Below are 9,110 nucleotides of genomic sequence, written 5' to 3'. Positions count from 1 at the left end.
GTAGTGCCTCTGTCCATGTTTACAAACTTATCTGTGTGATCTGGTGAAAAGAGGGCTTAGAGCGGTACCCAAGGTCACAATCTGGCGTTGTTGGCAGGATCTTGTAAGACACTGGCACATGCTTGCAGGGGTTTGTTTTATTGAGTTGAGTAGGGCTAGGTAGGAGTATTTTTTTTTATTTAATTTTTTTTCTTTAACTGAAACGGTAGCAGGTTCGGCGGGGGACACGGAGTCTGATCGTTCCGTGGTGGAACGTGAGAGGAACACTACGCTAGGAACCATGGAGGAGCAACTTCAGGAGCTGAAGGACATGATGCACCACCTTCAGGTGGAGAACCAAGAACTTAAGGAAAAGTTTATGGCTGATCAAGACTCTTTACCATCTACCTCTAGTGGTGTGAGAGGGAAGTGTCCCCAACCTGTCTCTGCAGCGGAAGTACCTGTGATGGAGCGGCTCTTTTACATCCCAAGGGAACGTAAATGCCCTGTTTTTAGAGGTAATGTTGGGATCGGGGTTATGGATTGGATGGAGGAGGTCCGATCCAGTGTACGGGCCAGACATCTATCTCTTCTAGACCAAGCCTATTTTGTGTTTGATCACCTGGAAGGTGAAGCCAAAGAGGAGATACGATATAGACCCCGGGCAGACAGAGAGGACCCTGAACGCATTTTTGCCATTTTGCAAGAACTGTATGGTTGCTCCAAGTCTTATGTAACTTTGCAGGAAGATTTTTTTTCTAGAAGACAGGAAGAGGGTGAATCATTAGTTTTCTCATGCACTGTTTTGTTTAATGGAAAAGATTACTGCCAATGCACCAAATGCTGTTGTTAATGATGCTGTGCTTTTGAGAGATCAGTTTGCTGAACATGTTCTTGATCCTACCTTACGTAGGGAACTGAAAAAGCTCATTAGAGAAAACCCAGAGTTTACACTTTTGGACATTAGGAGGGAAGCAATTAGGTGGGAACAGGAAGAACAACCAGCTGAAGTCAGAAAAAGAAGCTATTCTGTACCATCATATTGTGCCTTACACAGATCCCAAAGTAGTAAACCCGATTTAGAAGTTGCTTCAAGGGCTTCTGATTTGTCAGAAATGAAGGAAATGCTGTTAAAGCAACAGGAACAGATCAATCTGCTCTCTCAAAATGTATTGTTGTTGCAATCCACCTCAAGGTTTCCGCACCCGAACAGAACAGCCCCTATTATTTGCAGGCGCTGCCAGAAACCTGGTCATATAGCCAGAAACTGTAACCAACTGAGGGTGAACACTGCCCCGCAGCATAGGTCCCAGTTTTGGGTGCAGCGGCGGCGGCTTCCCGGTCCTCGGGGAGTGCCGGAGGGCTGGCCGGTCCCTCCTGCACGTCCGAGGACGTCTCCGTCTCCGGCGCGGACGACTGGGACGTCTCCGTCACAGACGACGGGGTCGGCTCCGTGGAGTGCGTGCTGTACGAGCACGCCGTGACCTCCGTCGTCTCAGACGCACAGGAGGACGCGGGTCGGTCGCTCCCGAGGGAACCGATGTTTCCCTCCGAGGAGTCGGAGGGATGCTGAAGCGCCATGCTCCTAGTCCTCTTTCTCGGACTCTCCTCCTCCTCCGACTCCTCAGTCTCAGACTCCTCAACCGCCGCCGCTCTCTTCTTTCTTGGAGTCTCCTCCGACTCCTCCGACTCCTGAACGGACGACTCCTCAACCTGAACGGACGACGACGACGCTGCTGCTGCTGCTGCAGGACCCGTCGACGGCGTAGTACTTCTCCGCCGTCGACACGTCGTGGCACATGACGGAACTGACCACCATGCGCTGCTCTGCCGGGAGGTGATCCCTCGCCTTGTAGGTAGCGATGGACGTCCTTATGTCCGTCACCGTCGGGGTGCCGGGCAAGCCCAAGTGGGCCCATGTCTTCTGCATGGGCAACAGGAGATGTTTCACTCTCCTGTTGCCCTCCGAAAACACAAGCAGGTCCGTGTTGGGCTGGAGTCCGGCACGGACGGCGATCCACCGCTCCACCCACCCGAACTCCTCCGGGGTCATAAACACCTGGGCCGAGCCAAAGGCTCGGTTGGTCTTGTGCTCCTTGACGTTGATGAGGAAGCCCTCGTCCAGCTCCTCATCCCTCGCACTCCTGGCCTCGGCGACCTCCAGAACCGTCATGTTCTGGAGGACGCCCGTCCTGTGTCCGTAGACACAGGAGATGTAGAGGGAGAGGAGCGAGTAGAACTTCCTCACGTAATCCCAGGTGACACCCTTCTCCAAGTGGTCGAGGACGCGGAGGATCTCCTCCTTGCACCTGGCCCGGCAAGCGCGGAGGTGACGCCTGGGGACCAGGTGCCGGAGCTTTGACCTCTTCACAAGGATTTGCCGGACGGCCACCCGTCGTCCGAGGCCGGACAACGCCGAGCACAGGGCCCTGTGCACGGCCACCAGGGTGCGCTTCGACACCCGGGAGGTGGGCGGAGGGGTTTCTCGGAAGAAGCGGAGGAACTCCAACACGTTGACATGGTAGTGCTTGATTGTGGTGACCGCCTTGCCGCACCTCCGCAGGTGTTCCGACCATTCGTAGATCCTGCGCACGTTGTTCAACGGCGACCAAGTCGAGGACCACCTCCCGCCGTTTGCCAGGAAGGTGACAAACTGGTGGATCCTGGCAAGCTTGGAGGTCTGGTTCTCCTTTTGCTTCCTCCCGTAGCTGGAGCCCTTGAGGTGATCCCAAAAGGACTCCATGTACCGGACGACTGCCGGCGGGAGGAAGCGGAATCGAGCCAGGGCTCCACCAGTTCGGCTGCCGCCTGCCTCCTGGTTGGGCGGGAGGTCCTCCTCCTCGGAGGTCTCCGGCTGGGTGGCGGGTGGAGGGATGCCCGCGGACTGAAGCTGCTGCTCCAGGTACTTCACCCGGTTCGCCTGCTTCTTCAAGGTCTTGGCCTGGACCCTGAGCCTCCTTGCCTGCCGCTGCAGCTGACCCTGCAGCACCTGGCAATTGGCGCAAACGGCCGGCTCGCAGGGCGCTCCCTCCCTCATGTCCTCCCCCCCAGGCACGGGTGGCCATGGGCCATTTATTGGCCTCAAGACCAAACCAAGTTTTGGCGATAGATTTCACCTTGCTGGAACCATCACAAGATGGTAAGGAAAATGTTCTCATCATGACTGATGTGTTTTCAAAATTTACCCAGGCTGTAGCAACCAAAGACCAGAGGGCCTCTACTGTTGCTAAAGTTCTTGTACAGGACTGGTTCTACAGGTTTGGTGTTCCAGCAAGATTACACTCTGATCAGGGCCGGAATTTTGAAAGCGCATTGATCCACCAGTTGTGTGAGCTGTATGGAGTGCAGAAGACTCGTACCACCCCGTACCATCCTGAAGGTAACGGCCAATGTGAAAGATTTAATCGAACATTGCATGATTTGCTGCGAATTCTACCTATCGAGAAGAAGGGACAGTGGCCTCAGTATTTGCCTCAAGTTTTGTATTCCTACAACACCACAGTCCATCAGGCCACGGGTGAGTCTCCTTACCTTCTGATGTTTGGCCAAGAGCCATGTTTACCTGTCGACTTTCTCCTCGGAAGGGTTCCAGAGATCCGAGAGGGGCGGGTGGAGGACTGGGTACGGGAGCATAGGCACAGACTCCAGGTCGCCTTTGATGGTGCTCAAGATCGCCTGAAAATGGCTGCTGACCGTCGGAAGGAGCGTCATGATGCTGGAGGCCTGACCACTGAATTGTCTGAAAATGAACTGGTCTATGTTAGAGATCACAGTAATAAAGGGAGGAGTAAGATTCAGGATGTATGGAATCCCATCATCCATACTGTGATTAAAGCTCCAACTCCTGGAGGTTCTGTGTACACTGTGGCACCCCTGGATAACCGTCAAGAGGTTGAGGACAGTCCACCGTTTGATGTTGAAACCAGTTCCTGTGGGACTCTTGCCTCAAGAGCCCAGGAGAGCCAAGGACATATCCAACACTAGGGAAGAGGATGTGGACTGTTACGGCCCAAGGCCTTTTCCTCTGGGTCTCTAACATCCATGTCTTTAATTGGTGCTGATTGGAAGTGGAGGCAGCTGGCCAGTGTCTCCAGATCCACCTTAAGACTCACTACTTCCTCTGACTGATCAGCTCTTTTCTTTCTGTCTCCCTGCCACTCTCTCCCTTTGTCCCTTTCTTTCCCAACCAGTTATGACTTTTGTTAAATAAATTCCTTTTTAAGTTATTCCATGCATTGCTTCCCTTTCATTTGTTATGGTTTAAGAGCCAGACCATAACAAATTGGGGGCTCGTTCAAATTTATGTTAGTTTTGTTGAGTTAGTTAAGTGGTAAACATTGTTTGTTAATTTAACTGGGAAGCTAGCGTGGAAATCTTGAGTTTAGTTTTGGGAAAATTATTTGTTTTTTTTGGTTTTTTTTTTCCTCTCTCGTCTCTGGTTTGGCGTAAGTTGCCTGATTTCGTCCTTTCTGATGAGCTCATTGGTAAGTCTTAATTGTTGACTGATTTGTGCAATTCATTATGTCTCATCTGAACTGATTCCCCTGTAGGCCTCAGCGTGTCTCCCCTTTGGGATTCATGTGCTCAAAAACAGTAGTGTGGGATCATATGGTTGGAGCAGTTGTCTCGGGGGCACGGCCATAGTGTTGGGGGGGTTGCCAATTTTCTGGTCGCCTTTTCCACTCTATTGGTATTAAGTGCATAAATACCCACCGTCCCTGATCTCTGAAGACTAGGGTTGAGCTAGAAAGTTTCTGATAGGCAGTTAGAGGGGAGGTTTGGGTTGATTGGTTTTGTGTTGCACAGATTGTCAGCAATTAAAAGTTTGAAACACTGTTTTGTGATTAAGACTTTAGTCATGTCTGTGGAAGACTTTAATAAATCTCCATCGGCAGGATTTTTGGAGCAGTGTTCTAGAGAACAACTAGTAAAAATTGCTGAACACTATAAAATAAGTGTCGGTGATAAAAGGTTGAAAGACAATGTTAAAGCAATTTTAAGGGAGAATTTAATTGAGATGGGTGTTTTGTCGTCACCTTCCAGACCTGACGATTTGGGTGCTCAGGTTGTAAGTCTGACGTTTTGGATTTTGAACAACAAAAGAGATGTTAAGGTTAAGAATGGAAGTGGGGAAAGAAAGGGAGTTGGCTTTAGAGAGGGTAAAACAGCGAGAAGATTTGGATGAGGAGCTTGGATAGGAAAAAATGAGACGGGAAATTGAATTGGCAAGAATAAATTTGGAAAGTGAGAAATTAAATCTGGTGAAAGATGGCAAATTGTCTGCGGAATCTTGTGTTGGGGAGTCAAAATGCACACCCTCTGATGTATTAAATGACTTGCGTTTGGTGCCTAAGTTCAGTGAAAAGGATGTTGATACTTTTTTCACTTTGTTTGAAAGGGTTGCACACACAAGAGATTGGTCTGATTCAGACCGCATAATTTTGCTTCAGTGTGTTTTGGTTGGTCGTGCTCAGGAAGCGTTTTCTATGTTGAGCTTGAATGATGGCCAAGATTATGCCAAGGTTAAAGCTGCAATATTGAAAGCATATGAATTAGTCCCTGAAGCATACAGACAAAAGTTTAGAAACTGGAAAAAAGGTGACAAAACTTATGTGGAGTTTGCAAGAGATTTGGAAATTCATTTCAACCGATGGTGCACTTCCTCTGAGGTTAAGACACTTGGTGATCTCTGTAATTTAATGGTTTTGGAACAATTTAAAAACTGTTTCTCATAATATTGCAGTGTACATTAATGAACAGAAGGTTAAAACTGTGTCAGAAGCTGCAGTCTTGGCTGATGATTTTGTCTTGACACATAAAGATGCAAGTGGAGAGCACGCAGAGAGCACACATTCTGGAGGTTCTTTTTTTGGATCGCAGTAACCATGATCTGGACAAAATTTGTAATTATTGTCACAGAAAAGGTCATTGGAAAAAAGACTGTGCTTTGCTGAAATCCAGAAATAAAAATGGAACTCGGGTTAAACCAGCAGCGTTTGCTGCATCAGTTTCTGTGAATGTTCCTCACAAAATGGCTGAAGTGTCATCTTCTGAGAAACCTGACTTGAGTTTTTACAAACCATTTCTGTTGGAGGGACATGTTTCTTTGGTTGGGAGTGACGTTAAGATGCCAGTTACAATCTTAAGAGATACTGGTGCATACGATTCATTCATTTTGGCATCCGTTTTACCTTTTTCAGATGAGTCTGACACTGGATTATCTATACCTGTGTTGGGTATGGGCATGTCTGTGTTTTGTGTTCCAGTACATAAACTTGTGCTCCATTCAGAGTTGTTTGAAGGAGAAGTAAGAATGGGTGTGAGACCAGCTCTGCCTGTGATGGGTGTTACAGTTATACTGGGAAACAATATAGCTGGAGGGAAAGTCTGGCCTGATCAACCAGAGTCTCCAGTTGTTGTTTCAGTACCTTTGATCAGCAGTGGTCCTGATGAAAATGAAAAATCACACCCTGACATTTTTCAAGCAGTGATGTGACTGGTTTTGTGGAGATGTTGACTCGCTTTTGGTTGATGCCCTTTTGGTGTTGCTGGCTGTGAGACGGCAGTAACTTTGAGTATGGTGCTGGACCATGCTAAGGGTCATCGTGTTGTGGGTGTCGCTCTCCATAATTTGTTGGTCACTTGCTTTGTTACCTGTCTAATAGTCACTTCAAGGTACCAGTTGTTGTGTATGGATGGGATCGGAGAGAATCTAAGTTTTGTTTCATTTCAGCTGGTCTGAGATATTAGTGTACTTAATTTTGTTTTTCTCTATTTCCAGATGTTAATGCACAGGTTGCCCAGGGTTCCAGTGGGGACCCTGTCTTGAAGAGGGGGGGTGTTACGGCCCAAGGCCTTTTCCTCTGGGTCTCTAACATCCATGTCTTTAATTGGTGCTGATTGGAAGTGGAGGCAGCTGGCCAGTGTCTCCAGATCCACCTTAAGACTCACTACTTCCTCTGACTGATCAGCTCTTTTCTTTCTGTCTCCCTGCCACTCTCTCCCTTTGTCCCTTTCTTTCCCAACCAGTTATGACTTTTGTTAAATAAATTCCTTTTTAAGTTATTCCATGCATTGCTTCCCTTTCATTTGTTATGGTTTAAGAGCCAGACCATAACAGGACGAAGAGCTGGATTTTGTCTATGTGGTAACTCGGTCAACGGGTGTGAAGGAATCGGCCTTTACAGTTCAGAAGGCCGAAAATCAATGTACTCTCCCTGTCCTTTCTCCATCTGCCCCTACAGTTGCTCTTCAAGAGACTGGAGAAAGTTTGGGACCCCTCCGAAGGACAACAAGGAGAACGGCCGGTCATCATTCAAACTCCCATCACCTTCCAGAGAGGCCAAGATCTAGGGCAGAGGGGGCTACAGTCTCTCGGATCACTAGTGCTGGCAGCAGCGCGACTGACATTTTTCGACCATGGTGTTAGAAAATCTGTATATTGACGGGACGTCAATACAAAAAGCTGGGGTAGATTGTAGCCGGGGCATATTGTCCCGCCCGAATGTGTGCTGCTGCGCCCTCTTCCTCTTGCCCATATATGGAAGACGCTGTGGCGGAGCGCAGCTGGCTTGTTAGGGAGACAGGTAATCGGCATTTACATTTAAAAGCGGGTAGATCGCTGAGGAGATCAGATGCAGGCTGATGACTCGTACAGAGGTATGTTTAACATTGATCGTGAGGTGGGTTTAGAATTTATGTCTGATTCTGCCATTGATGGTTATAGGAAACGCACTTAGTGACGTCGAGCGCCGTTTACTGGTTTCACTTTAGAGAAGGTACGAACCGTTTCTTATTTTTCTGGCTGCTTAATGTTCTTGTCTAACCTGATTTCTTTTGTGTGTAGGTTGGCCTGCTACTGTTTCAGTTTTTGATTTGTTTCAGTTTTTGATTTGTTTCAATTTCATTTCTTTGTTTTACTTTTGTTACTTTAGATGGTTATTGTTGATTTAAAAGAACTTTTCTTGTTTTGCTTTTGTTTAGGGAAAGGGAGTTTTTATTGTAGCCTCCTGGCTTGTTTTAAACTGGGACCTATGCTGTCCCTGGGTCCTAGGCTGTTTTATTTAGATTGAGACTAGTGGAAGGGGAGTTTTTTCCTTTTCTTTGTATACACCAGGAATTGTTGTGAGTGTGCTTTTGTTGGGGAACACTCGGGTGCATTTAGTTGGATTTGTGTTTTCTTTATTATTCCTCCCCCAAACAGTCTATAATTTTATTTAATCGGGTTTTAAATATTTTTTAGCTTTAAGGATCTCAGGACCAGCATAGACTCCCACTTTTAGAGTGGTCATTTGGTAAATAAAATAAAGTGACTATTTATTTTTGCTCAACTTTGTGAATTCAATAAACTGTTTGTAATCTGCAGTAGTGCCTCTGTCCATGTTTACAAACTTATCTGTGTGATCTGGTAAAAAGAGGGCTTAGAGCGGTACCCAAGGTCACAATCTGGCGTTGTTGGCAGGATCTTGTAAGACACTGGCACATGCTTGCAGGGGTTTGTTTTATTGAGTTGAGTAGGGCTAGGTAGGAGTATTTTTTTTTATTTAATTTTTTTTCTTTAACTGAAACGGTAGCAGGTTCGGCGGGGGACACGGAGTCTGATCGTTCCGTGGTGGAACGTGAGAGGAACACTACGCTAGGAACCATGGAGGAGCAACTTCAGGAGCTGAAGGACATGATGCACCACCTTCAGGTGGAGAACCAAGAACTTAAGGAAAAGTTTATGGCTGATCAAGACTCTTTACCATCTACCTCTAGTGGTGTGAGAGGGAAGTGTCCCCAACCTGTCTCTGCAGCGGAAGTACCTGTGATGGAGCGGCTCTTTTACATCCCAAGGGAACGTAAATGCCCTGTTTTTAGAGGTAATGTTGGGATCGGGGTTATGGATTGGATGGAGGAGGTCCGATCCAGTGTACGGGCCAGACATCTATCTCTTCTAGACCAAGCCTATTTTGTGTTTGATCACCTGGAAGGTGAAGCCAAAGAGGAGATACGATATAGACCCCGGGCAGACAGAGAGGACCCTGAACGCATTTTTGCCATTTTGCAAGAACTGTATGGTTGCTCCAAGTCTTATGTAACTTTGCAGGAAGATTTTTTTTCTAGAAGACAGGAAGAGGGTGAATCATTAG

General features: G+C 47.5%; 1 long non-coding RNA gene across 1 annotated transcript; it reads left to right on the top strand.

Moving 5' to 3' along the window:
* Nucleotides 1-5,283: 5,283 nt before the first annotated feature.
* Nucleotides 5,284-8,343, top strand: LOC145548727 (uncharacterized). The gene is made up of 2 exons (XR_014084733.1): nucleotides 5,284-7,757; nucleotides 7,826-8,343. It is a non-coding gene; the product is annotated as an uncharacterized LOC145548727 (long non-coding RNA).
* The last annotated feature ends 767 nt before the right edge of the window (nucleotides 8,344-9,110 follow it).

This window comes from Poecilia reticulata, chromosome 18 (genome assembly GCF_904066995.2).
Source record: "Poecilia reticulata chromosome 18, P_reticulata-male-v2, whole genome shotgun sequence".
NCBI classification, from domain to species: Eukaryota; Metazoa; Chordata; class Actinopteri; order Cyprinodontiformes; family Poeciliidae; genus Poecilia; species Poecilia reticulata.
Note: the sequence above shows the minus strand (reverse complement) of the source record. Positions and strands in the feature narration are given on the sequence as shown.